Raw genomic sequence first — 13,693 nt, 5'->3', positions numbered from 1 at the left:
TGCTATAGTGGCTTATGCATGGTAAAGGAGATTATTTTGGATGTATGTGAACAAAATGGTATTGGTAACGAACTGTTTGAAGTTGACGCTATCATTAATTTGAACAATCATTCTATGGAGTAAGCAATGATAATTGCTACTGTGTTATAAATATAAAACCAATGCACCAAAGATAATCCTTAGTCAACACATTAATAAATACATGCTTCTGCATAATTCAAAAGGAAAACGTTCAAAATTTGACATGCTCAACATTATCTCATTTGTATCATGCCATGTGTCAAATAATTTGAGATATTAAAAATTAAAAAAAATTCATATTAAATACATTTGACTTTAAACATGATACTAGTGCGCTCTCTCTCTCTCTCTCTCGCCTCTCTCTCTCTCTCTCTCTTTCTTTCTCTCTCTCTCTCTCTATCTCTCTTTCTCTCTCTCTCTCTCTCTCTCTCTCTCTCTGGGTGGGGATCCTGACCTCCCATAGCGGGCAGGGAGGTACATACTGAGTCTTCTATCCCGTTATATCTGTTTTCCAACATGCTTTCTGTCTTTGTCTCGGAATGAGATTACTTGGTTTTGTCCTGGCACTGGCCGGAATCCTAGCTGGGAGGGAAACAGTCGAATGCATAGTTATTGTTTTGGGAGATGATATTTTTTTCCTTGCAAATCATCTCTCTGTTATGTATTATTATTTTTAGTTTGAATGTATAATGTAAGCATTTGAGTGTGTTCCTCTTTGTTGGATTTTGTGCTTGTGTCTGGATGAGACTTGTAGGTGATTTCGAACTAAGTACATTGATGGTATGCTCTTGGAATCTACATCTGATCCCTATTTGTTCTCAGTTCCCCTTGTCTTACTTTATCTTGGGTGCTTTAATTGTAATTCTAGAACTTTTTACTATCCCATTTTCTTCCTTTTTACTGGCGCTGATATAACCTAAATGTGTTGCAAGCGCCGTAAAACCCTTAAAAACAAAAACATCTCTCTCTCTCTCTCTCTCTCTCTCTCTCTCTCTCTCTCTCTCTCTCTCTCTCTCACTCTCTCTCTCTCTCTCTCTCTCTCTCTCTCATTGTTATTATCAGAATTTTTACATCTTTTATCATTTTACATGCAAATCTTATTAGATTAAATACAATCTTAAATTTGGCACATTTAAATAAGAGCTCAGAAGAAAAAAATAACCAAAAACAAAAGGAGACAAGATTGTTTGCTAACATAACCAATTTTATTACAGTGCAGTCCACAAAAAGTCAACTCGCTTGAAATCAATATCTGACAGTGGTCCCGTATTTTTTCCTTCTTTAATGTTATTACAAATTTCTGATGAAGCCAACAGCTTCAGCAGAACTCTTCTTAAAGTCAACTTAAAATGACTGACTTACATTGTGAAAGAGGAAAAGGCTTAGCAAAAGAGAAAGTGAGGTTGTGCTGGGCTTGAACGAGAATTCTTCTTGAGGATGTTAATTATCTATCGTACTACCCATTCACCTAAAGCCTTAAGACAATCACTGGCTGTGATTGAATCGGAACTGGTTAAATAAGCATTGAAGATGTTGATAGATATGACAATGCTCTCTCCTCTTTGTATGAATGGGAAATCAAGACAAATTTGTTCGATTTTCATTCTTATTGAATGCAATAGAGTTAAGTCACCTGCAACGAGTTTAATATAGATGTTGTTGGCTTATGGGCCATATGACTGAATGCTGATACTTGCATTATGTTCAACTGACCTCATTTTTTTATTTTTTACGAAACACATGGATTATACACAATACCAATACCATACATTTCAGACATGAAGACAATCATTATTTAGCAACTTCTACTTACTCATCTTATGATTATGTCCCTTTTTGTGTTAATTAGCTGAATGTCTAGTAAGTGATTACATATGATGACACACATGTTATGCTATGGTCATTCATTTGCTTGAAGAAAATTGTTACAAGCACAGGGAGGGAAATACAGACAACCAAACAAATAAACAAAAAAATATTTATATTGAAACCACGAAAACAAAAATTTTAAAAAGGAATTTAATAAAACGCCCCCCTTTTGAATAGAACATACTCTTAACCTATTTGTGTTGTCATAAAACAAACTCATAACAAAATATGACTAAGTTATTAAATATGACTAAGTTACAAAACAGTCGAGGCGGTCGTATGAATTGTCACCAAAGACAAGAGATATAATCTTTTGCATACCCACAAATTATTTTAACACCCCACACTTTGTTTCCCCTCAAATAAAGTCAACCGTGCTTAAGGATAACAAACGTTTCCAGTACTGAGGTGTAGTCTTAAAGGGGACTGCACTGTATATTAACTTTAATGTGGCACATTAGGTATGTTAGTCCTTCAACTGTGATTCCAACAAAATTACATTCAACATAAATTTTTCCCTTCATGTTTAAGTGTTTTAATAGAACATAACAATTTTAGCAAAATACAGTTAAGTTTTTGATTTTCATTTCATTTCTTTTATAAAATTACAATTTTAATTGAGCCAATCCATATACCAAACAAAATCTTTTTGTTTTTCATGAACAAATAAATCATTTGGATTAAGAGATTTGAAATAAGGTCAAATAATATTGATTACCTAACAAGTCAAACAGACAACATAACTCATTTTTATGAGGCAAACGCTGAGTTTTCAGAAAGGGGATTTCAGTCATTTGACTCACCAATTTATTCGTCACCCTTCCCTTTAGTTATTATTATTATGTCAAAATTAATTTCGTTTAAGTCAGCATTGTTTTATTGTTGCTTTATATTTTGAATATTTAAAAATATCAACAAAAGGCTTACAAAATCTTTCTTTCTGCTTTAGATTGTCTGTCAAAAAAGAAATACAAGTAATTATAAACTGTAAGCTGTTAAAATGTTTTAAATTACATTTTTCCTCAAATGAAGTACAAACATTCTTCAGTAAGAAATAAAAACAGAAAATAATTGACTCAAATTGTCAATAGTGAAAACACCTTTTTATTTTCACATAAGTATTTTATCTATATTCAGTTAATTCAATATTTTAAATTAAAAGATTATATTTAACTCAGCTTGGGTTCGAAAGTCTGTGTTTGTACCAAATGTCAGTTCTCTACTAAGTTCATTAGCATGCTAAGCTAAATCTCCGAATAAATCATCAGACTGAATTAGTATCATATGTCAACCCATAGTCAACTTGTGCAGATTAAAAAGGGGAACAATCATAACAACTTTGTCATTCAAATAAATCGATAATTCTCGAGATATAAAAAGGCAAATCTTAGAACAGTTCAACAGCAATAAAAGGGTAGTAAAATCAAAGAATGAAAATTTGGATTTAATCAATACATATTTTTTTGATGATTTAAAAAAAGTTCAATTCATGTTGCATGTCCTTGTCATTTCTTGTCAAGTGAAAATATAAAACGAACTTTGGCTATTTACCTAATCTTCGTTTGTTTCTTTGAACAATCAATTTGGTTCCACACAATGTTTGGAAGTAAAATAGCATTCCTCGTAAATCCAACAACAGTTAACAGAGGTTTAATAAATCATTGAGGTTTTACTTAAACATTTTTAAGGTTGATATTTACATTCATAAAAACAAGGGTCTTTTATATCATAAAAATATAAATTATAAAGATTGTAAAAGTGAAGATTTGCATTGAATATCTTGCATAATAATAATGATAACACAGATTGTATTTTAATATTCAATATGTTGGGAATAAGACAACTGGCAAAGCAACACCCATGCTGTTAAAAAACATCGTTATTTATACCAGTCAGGTTCAATTGTGAAATGTTTTACCATCAGGCTAAATTATATTTTGATACAATTTATTAACAAGAAGGGTGATAGCTATGATACACATACACATATAGGCAGAACGTATTGAAATGTTCTATGCATTGTTTGACCATAGTGCTTTGTCCTACTTTTGTATCTACATTACCATTGAGAATGCTGATTTTGAAATGCTTTGACATTTACCACATTTCAATTGTAATTGCAAAATAAATATAGGATCACATTTTTTTTTGTACAGCTTAGGAATACGTTTTCCAAATAAATAGTACATATTATATGCCCAACATTTGTCCGATTTCTGTACATCTTAACGATTGTATGTGGCATCTCCAATGACTCCAAAAGTGATACAAAAATTCCTAGCAATTGCTTGAGTCTCCACCTCCTTGGTCCTTAAAAGAGAAAAACATGAAAATTGTCATTTTTACTGACAAGCGATTAGTGTAATATGCTGATTAAATTATGTCAGAAGAAACTTTTTTTCCTCCTGTAGAGAATTATACGTTAGTTACATATCTTATACTTTGGCTTATGTAATGTTCATGGATTGAACAAAAGAAAATCGATTATGATTCAACTTTCACCATAAGATTAGTGTATAATCTTGAAAACAGGTAAATAACCTGAAGACGTCAGATGTAAAATTATTTATTCAAAAGAGTAAAGTGTAAGAATGAAAATAGAAGAAAGCAAAATATTTGAAACAACGAATCGATATGATAAAGCTATAAAAAAGGTGGAAAATGCTAGGTCAGATTGTCATTATCTGAAGATTTGAATAATAAAATCATATTGATTATTCAGAGAGTAAAATGTAATGGTGATGTATATAGCTTGTAGGAAATACAAGCATGTCCTATAATTGCGTGAGAGAGAGAGAAAGAGGGTGTGTGTGTGTGTGTGTGTGTGTGTGTGTTAAGTATGTATCATGTTTAAGAATGTTTGTATGTATGTATTATATATGTAAATACATATACATACACAGTGATTTTAGATTGTTGTTTATACAAACCTTTATATATATATTATATATATATATATATATATACATTCGTCGCATTTTGGAATTTTAAAGGTTTATATAAACAACAATCTGAAATCAATTCATCTCTTTAATTTGTATCCTTGATTTTTATGATATTTTTCATGGGGGGGGGGGGGGGGGGGGGGGTCATACATTTGAAAAAGCCAATCACTCATGAATATGAAAATAAATTACCAATTCAATTGAGAGTCAAATATATTCAAGTTTGTTAACATATTGGTGGCACAATTTACCTATCTGGTCTCTGCATATACTGCTAGTTTTGCGAAATATAAAACAATAAGTAAAAAGATAAAAATAGGACTGAGTGATTATTATTAATATTATTATTATTATTATTATTATTATTATTATTATTATTATTATTATTATTATTATTATTATTATTATTATTATTATTATTATTATTATTTCGTTTTACTACTTCAAAATCTTTTAATTTTGTTCATGTACTTAGATCAAATTTTGTGATTTAAAAGTAAAAGTCTAAACAGTATGTTTTTTGTTGTTTTTTTTTTTTTTGTGTGGGGAATATGGAATATTGTTTTGTTCGTTTTTTAAACAAAACTTTATATAGGCTTAGTCACAATCCATGCTCAATCTGGATTTTTATTTACAATTTTTGATATTTTTTTTAAACCTCATTCCCTTCTTCTTTTTTTTTTTTCTTTACCCATATTTTAGTAATATGTAATTAATCGAGAATTGGCAAATCTGGTAGAACAGAGATTCGGAGCCATGGCCAAATAAATGCAGTCATAAAGAGGAATGGTTAAAAGTGCAACATACTTATATTTCCATCACTGGAACCGAAAGAGTATGTTGTTATAATAGTAATAGTAATAAGGTGCGAATGTATTAGAGCTAGAGTAACAAAAAAAAAAACAGAAAAAAGAAAACTATGAAAAACTAGATCAATAATGCTGGAAAATTATATAATCCTTTTTCTGAGTCTCAATTCCTATTTAAATCAATTCTTTGTTGACCTGGTGTTAAAAATAATACAATGGAAATGAAAGAGATAAAAATTAAACCCGACAAAGAAAATTAGTCACTCACTGACTAACAGGTGATAATGATATGACACACATGCTCCTTAAAATGATAAAAAGAAGTAAGAAGCAGTGGGGGTGAAGAAAGGGAAAGCAAGAGAGATAGTTTCATGATCATATAAATAAAACAAGTTTCCTGACTTTTTCTTTTCTACATTCCTTTTTATGGCATTATTATCCTTGTATTTTAAGATGTTAGAACATCATTGAAATCAGTTTTTGCATAGATGCGCATAAATATCATCAAGATATTGTTAAAGCCCTTCATCAGTTTCGGTGGAAGTGGCTAGGAGTTGATACTCAGAATTTTATAACTTTGTCGGGCAAAGTGAGAGGGGAAGAGAAGAGAGAGAGAGCACAATTGGGTGAACACATGTGGCCTATAATGAATTGTAAAACAAACATAATGGTAAAATGAGACAATGAGATAAAGCAATATGTAGGGTGCCTATTATTAAAGTGTTGCAATTTCAAAATTTTTATTAAGACACTGCCAGTTTGTATTCATTACTTCTTGTCACAAAGTGGATATAAAATTAAAACATATCCAATACATTAAGACTCCAGCATTATTATTCTTCACCTTTATAAAATCGAGGCTTCTTTTGTCATTGGGTTTTGTAAATTAAGTTTATTTTATTATTATCAACATTGTTATAGTTCAAAACAAGTATATTAAAAAGGAAAAGGGTTATGTGTATGCACTTGTAAATATTTTTGTTTAACATACAGGATACTGTTTAGATTAAGCAAGCAGCTTGGAGTTTTTATAAAAATGATATAACATATTTGAAACTTGTGAGGAAAAAAAATCAATCATATCATACAGAGAATTGGAATTTTTTTAAAAGAAAGGAAAAAACAAAACAAATTAAATTTAAGTGGCAGGATTTAATTACCTCTTCTATTCGGAATAATCTGTTAATCTTTAAAAAATAGTAAGTGCAAAAATACTGAAGCCGCAAGCTTGAAACATGAATACCAGCAAACAGATAATAAAAATTATTGAAATAAAAATCTGATATTTTAAAAAACACGAAGTAGTCATTGATAAAATGACAGCGTATAAACACGTTTGACACCTTAGAAGATTTCTCACATAAATGTAGGGCATGTTAGAAGAATAAAAATAAACAGTGATGAACATTGAAATCTGAAATGTCTAATTAGTAAATGGAAGAATATATAAAAAAAACAAATCATATGGAAGTTATATTTCAATGTGAAACAAAGGGAATAAATTTAAGAACAAATTATAGTAATATGGGTGATTAATAATAGATTAATTAAAACAATAGAAATTTTTAAAAATAAATCGAATCAAATTTTAAAGTTCAAAAGGTATCACTTTGTTTTCTTCACTGAGACAACCTCGTTTCGTGGTCTTTGATCTAGATATTATTTAAAGGTGAAATTACTCTTTCTTTTTTTCTTCAAATTATAACTATAAACTGCAAAGATGGTGAGCAATTTACAATTTTAGCTGAAAACTTTGGATGATCCTTTAATGGTTGTGAGTCCTTTAATGGTTGTGAGTCTCGAGGGAAAGAGAAGAAAAGAGGAACAATCCATGAAGCATCTTATATTCTTACTTGCTGATGTGTATATCTTCTGGAAGGGGGTGACAAGGGAACGTCAAAAACATGTGGTTGAACAGCTCTAGTCACCTCAGGAAATGTTGCTGGAGAGAATTCGACGGATGTGATGTCTAATAATGTCTTACCTGTATCGATGATAACGAAAATTAAAATGATAATAATGATGATAACCAAAATAATAATAACAATAATGCTAATATTATTATTATTATTATTATTATTATTATTATTATTATTATTATTATTATTATTATTATTATTATTATTATTATTATTTTATTATTATTACAGTAAAATTACTGTACCGAAATACATCTAAGCAGGACTTTCTTTAAACCGAAACAACTTGAGAGCACTTTCCCTTTTTCTCTCTCTATTTTTCTTCAAATATTCGGGAAGGTGCCCACACGTTATAATGCCCGGCAATATTAAACAAAGAGCGTAAGTATAAGATGAGGGTGAGGGGTAGGCAAACATTTCAATCACTGCACTTGGGCTTGGCCAACACCTAGTGTTGGGTTATTTGATCGCTTTTACTCGATCGACGACCGAGCGCCAAGCCACGAGTCAGTGCTCGATCTCAATGCCGGAAGAGCGAGTCAGTAAAACGATCACTCGATCGCAAAACGATCAAGCGGGTTGTGAGCTTGAGACGATCTTGACACGTGAGACGAGCTTGAGACGATCAGGATTCGAGCGAGCGGAGGGGTAACGAGTGTTTCGAATCATTTCAAATTCAAACGATCACAGTTTGCCATCCGATACCAATCGCCAATGTTTGCACACGGTAGTCTGTGGTTCTTCCACAGCCCTCACTCCTTGTCAGATGTTAGTGTGTCTGGGTGGCAGTGGCAGGGAAAGTCGTATAGGTGTATCACGCGTGTGTGACAAGACTTCATTAAACCTACTAAAGTTTGACTATCACACACACACACACACACATACACACACACACACACTAAGGCTATTTCTATGACACACACGCATCCCTCTATCAATGAACACTCCTACAGTAGTGCGGCTATGTGGTCTAGTCATGACGTAACTATAGTACTCTTGTCGGCCATGGGTCTAGTGCATTATAATGGTCTAGTGGTATGACACCCGTGTTCGGATCGGAAAGTCCTGGGTTCGAGCCTCGCGCTCGGTGCATAGTTGAGTCTTTGGACAAGGCTCTTTACTCACATTCTCTCACCGTACTCAGGTGTAAAATGAGTACCTGGCCGTTAACAGCGTTGTCTTTGTCTGAAAAATTGTAATATCGCCTAACAGGCGGCATGTCCCGTCCTACATATTAAATGTTGCTGTTGACCGGGGACCCCTTTACAAAGCGCTTTGATCACATTTAGTGGATATTGTAAAGCTCAATTTTTTAAAGTAAAACATTAGCTTTGAATATGGAATGTTTCAATTTTAGATGCCTGTGTATTCTTTGTTAGTTCCCATCATCATCATCATCATCATCATCATCATCATCATCATCATCATCATCATCAGGGGCAGCGGTACGGTCTTTGGTTGGCACCCGAAAGGTACCGAGTTCGATCACCCGCCGCTGAGTGGTCTTGAGCAAGTCACCTTGCCCTAACTAAATTTGCGGCGCTGCACTGCGGCTATCGCTTGGGTTATTCCAGTCTTCCCTTAGAATAGACCCGAAAGACGAATCTCCCCTATGGGATGAATAAAGGGAATTATGTTTAATTTATTTATCATCACCATCATATCAGCGGGATCATCATCATCACCACCACCACCACCACCACCCTAATAATAATGGATAAAATAATAATCAACACATTTCAATGTAATAATCAATCTAAAATCAATCAGTGCTCCTAAAAGACCCTTTGATTTCTTTGTCTAATTCGTTCCATACTTTTGGAGTCCCGACAAAGAAAGCTTTTCAGCTAACTATAGTTTATATATGGAAATATTAATCAGTCGTTTATATTGGAATCGGAGTTGTCTAGCAGGTGTATTAGTTCAAAGCGCATTTCCAAGGATTTACCATGCTCAATGAACTTCACAATATTTAATTTAATTTATTCCTCCGGCACGCCATATCGACCATACATCCATTTCGTACAGAAGGTACCGATCGCTGTTTGGAGTCTTTTTGTATTAAAGCTCTTTACAATACCCGTCATTGCTTATAAGATAAGAATACATTCACACCTGAGTCAAGTGTCTTACACACGGACTTAACGTCTGGATCACAATTTTCAACAATCACTGTCACTCATCCGGCCATTGACAAGGCTTGATTTTCTGACAAGAGACACCGTACCACTGAGCGACCGAACAAATAATCACCATCTGCGCCATCGTCATCATCATCATCATTATCATCATCCTCATCACAGCCGTAACAGCCAGCAAAACCACAATCATCATCTTCGGGTCCGGTCTATCCGTGTTGGGGGTGGGGGTGGAACCTGCTAAAGTATTTCATTTTTTAAACAGAAACACGATAATCATCATCATCATCATCATCGTCATCCATTGTCGTCGGCATCGTTATCATCGTGTCCGGGCAATCCGTGTGTGTCTGGGTGTGGAACCTGCTAAATATTATTATTATCATCTACCTACCTAATAAAAACACACCATTCTTGTTCATTTATTTTTTAAATAATGAAATGAAAGGCACGACCTTTCCCGCCACACAAGAGGCGATGACGACCAGTGACAAATTATGGGAGGTGGGGGCGGCCGACAACTTTTGGCGCGACATAAATATGAAATGTTGAGGTGACAGCGGGGTGATGGTGGTGGAGGGGGGGGGGGGGGTCTCAACCCTTCACCATCGACAACTGTTTGATGGTGTGTATGTGTGTGTGTGTGTGTGTGTGTGTATGTGTGTGTGATGCGACGAACGATCATAATCAAGGCTGCCAGACAGCCAGATTTCTTCTTGCCCAAGTAGTCAAATAGACCCCAAATAGCCAAACACCACAAGCATTCTGACTCCCTTGAAAAACTCATTGGTTTTGATTAACAAAACAATCGACTACAGTTGGATAAACTTATCTTTTCATTTTTTTTAAATAAAAGATTTTTTAAAAAAATGAATAATAATAGAAAAGCGTTTCTTAGTAACCAATTTTGAACTTGGCCATCTGGCAGCCCCTATCATAACCAGCTGCAGTCAAGCCAGCCACAGACATAAGAGAGGGAGGGGTATGTGAAGTTTCCTGTGGCAAAACGAGTTGCTCGTGTTTTTTTTTCAAACGAATCACTGCTTGATGACGTCACTGACTCGAAACCCGCCCGAAACCCGCTCGATTTTAGATGACTCGATCGAAAACCCGCTCGATTTGATAGTTTCAAACTCGACCCAGCACTACCAACACCACAATCGCACAGACCGGAAAAGGAAGACAATGGGTGACTGGCAGGTGAAAAGGGAGGAAAGAGGAGAAGGTGGGGGTGTAGAATCACGCAGGCGAGATGTTCTCGCTCGTATGTTGATGCTTTGGAACTGACTGGATTTTCAACACGACAAAAGGGGGGTGGTAGACAACTTGCCATTGACATGCCATTTTGTTTAAATGTGTGTCTGAGGGGTGGGTGGGGGGTTCTATGTAATTAGGCCTTTAAACCTAATGGCTTTTCAACAAAAGAGGGGTGTGTAGTAGACAGTATTAACACACCTTTGCATTTCCATTTCACTTCACCTCTGTGTCGCTGCGCATCAATCATCAATTATGACCTTAATGTGTTGCAAGCGCCGTAAAACCCTTAAAAACAAAAAAAAAAAACAAAAAAAAAAAAAAAAATAACGTGTCGCAATTTTCTTAACCGCGTAGTCTTAGTAAGGTTGTGATGTCATTCAATTATGAGCGCAAATGACGTCATATGAATTAGTTGTTATACATGGGTGTAGAAATATCGTTTCAGAGTGCGTTTGTGAATTTTCATGATTGTACCTAACATATGTTTTGATTTATGGGCAAACTGTACTTATTATATCTGCCCGCCCTCGTATGTAATATTTTGCATGTTCCTTGTGGCTGGGATTCCGTGCCTTCCTTAGTGGAATATTGGGAGCTCTATTCTAGACAAATGGACAGAGTAATTAGAGATCTACTTTTTTTCTTATTTGAGTTATTCCTTTTTCTTAGTGCTTTCGGCTTTTGTAAGCAGCTGAATTCGATTCCTATATAATTCTTTTACTATCCCATTATCGTCCTTCTTACTGGCTCTGAAATCACTTTATAAGATCCATAATGCTCCCAGTATAGTAGCAAACAGGCGTATAATGAATGTTAACTTCATTTCTATGTTTACATCATGGTTGGGGTCTTCTGGCCTTCCACGGGGGGCAAAGAAGTCACTTGCTATGTTTTCTTTTCCCAATCTAATTTCCCTTTCCATGCCTTGGTTCTGGACTGATATTTTTTTTCCTAGTCCTGGCGAGATCCTTAGCTGGGAGGGAGAGAGTCAAATGTATAGTTTCTTTTTTGAGAGGTTATACTTTTTATCTTGGAGATCATCTCTCTGTAATGTCCTTCATAGCGGGGATCTTTTCTTGCGCCTGGATTGGACTTTTAGGCAATGTTAAGATAGTCACATCGGAGGGTTGCTCGTGGAATCCTTTGTTCCCAATTTTAACTTCAGATATTCATTTTCTCTATATAATCTTTTTTACTGGTGCTGAAATGACCTTATAGTGTCGCAAGACCGTAAAATCGCTAAAAACAATAACAAAAACCAACATATTATGTTTACATAAGGTGAACAAAAGAATAAAATATGAAACAAATAAAACAATATATATATATATATATATATATATATATATATATATATATAATATATATATATATATATATATACACATATATATTCAGAAAAGGGAAGTCATGTAGTGACCACATATTTACCCTGAGACAAATCCTGGAGCAAAGCATTGAATGGAACAGCCCCCTCTACACCATTTTTGTCGATTTTGAAAAAGCCTATGACAGCTTACACAGAGAGTCCCTGTGGAAAATACTCCGCCATTATGGTATACCGATGAAGATAGTCAACTTAATAAAAGCAATGTACAGCAACTACCAATGCCAAGTGATCTGTGGTAACAATTTAACAGACAGCTTTAATGTAACAATTGGTGTAAAACAATGCTGCATACTCTCCCCGCTTCTGTTTATCCTGGCTCTAGACTGGCTCATGAAAAATGCAATTGATGGTAAGAAGAGAGGCATTCGCTGGACACTGACATCCTTTCTGGAAGATATAGACTACGCAGATGATATCGCGTTAGTTTCCAATACACACAGAGACGCCTCAGAGAAACTAAACGTAATACACAAGAACGCCTCGAAAATTGGACTGAAAATAAATTTCGATAAGGCTGTGTACTTTAGGGTGAATCCAAAACATGACAGTAAAATTAGGATAGATGAACATATAATTGACGAGGTAACAGAGTTCTCCCACCTCGGATCCAAAATAACAGACGACGGAAATGCAGAACACGATATCAAGCACAGAATTCAAAAGGCAAACCAGGCTTTCGGCATACTGAAAAACTTTTGGAAATCAAAGCAAATAATGAGAAAGACAAAGCTGAAAATATACAAGAGCAATGTTTTAAGTGTACTGCTTTATGGAAGTGAAAGCTGGAAAATGACATCCTCCTCAATACAGAAACTAGAAGCCTTTCAGAACAAGTGTTTAAAAAGAAGTTTTAATTTATTTTGGCCTACAAAAATAAAAACAGTGGATCTATTAAAGAAAGCTGACTGCACTAGCATTGAAAGCCAAATAAAAAGAAGAAGATGGCGTTGGCTGGGTCATGTGGCAAGAATGGAAAAAGGGTCACTTCCCAAGACAGCCTTGTACTGGACAGCAGAAGGGAAGAGAAAGCGGGGAAGACCCAAAGAAACCTGGCGAAGGACCATGGAGAAAGAATTAAAGGAAGCAGGCCTGTCCTGGAATACAGCCACCGCAAAAGCAGCCGATCGCAAAAAATGGAGTTGTCTGGTGGATGCCCTATGTGCCTCAAGGCCCGAAGAGGATTAAGTAAGATTATATATATATATATAAACATTGTGGTAAATATTTTATATATATATATATATATATATATATATATATATATATATATATATATATATATATATATATATATATATTTATACACACATACATACATTAATAAGGAAAGGAAAACTCTACAAAG

The 13,693-nt window shown here is 34.3% G+C and overlaps 1 long non-coding RNA gene across 1 annotated transcript; it reads right to left on the bottom strand.

Annotated features, from left to right (window-relative positions):
* Nucleotides 1–915: 915 nt before the first annotated feature.
* LOC144963006 (uncharacterized) lies at nucleotides 916–8,012 on the bottom strand. The gene is made up of 3 exons (XR_013643559.1): nucleotides 7,809–8,012; nucleotides 7,498–7,628; nucleotides 916–4,200 (listed from the first exon to the last, which is right to left on the bottom strand). It is a non-coding gene; the product is annotated as an uncharacterized LOC144963006 (long non-coding RNA).
* Between the last annotated feature and the right edge of the window lie 5,681 nt (nucleotides 8,013–13,693).

The sequence above is a fragment of the Berghia stephanieae genome, chromosome 1, assembly GCF_034508935.2.
Source record: "Berghia stephanieae isolate SIO BIC M18660-M18661 chromosome 1, UCSD_Bste_1.3, whole genome shotgun sequence".
Classification (NCBI taxonomy): Eukaryota; Metazoa; Mollusca; class Gastropoda; order Nudibranchia; family Aeolidiidae; genus Berghia; species Berghia stephanieae.
This window is presented reverse-complemented; position numbering and strand designations above follow the sequence as displayed.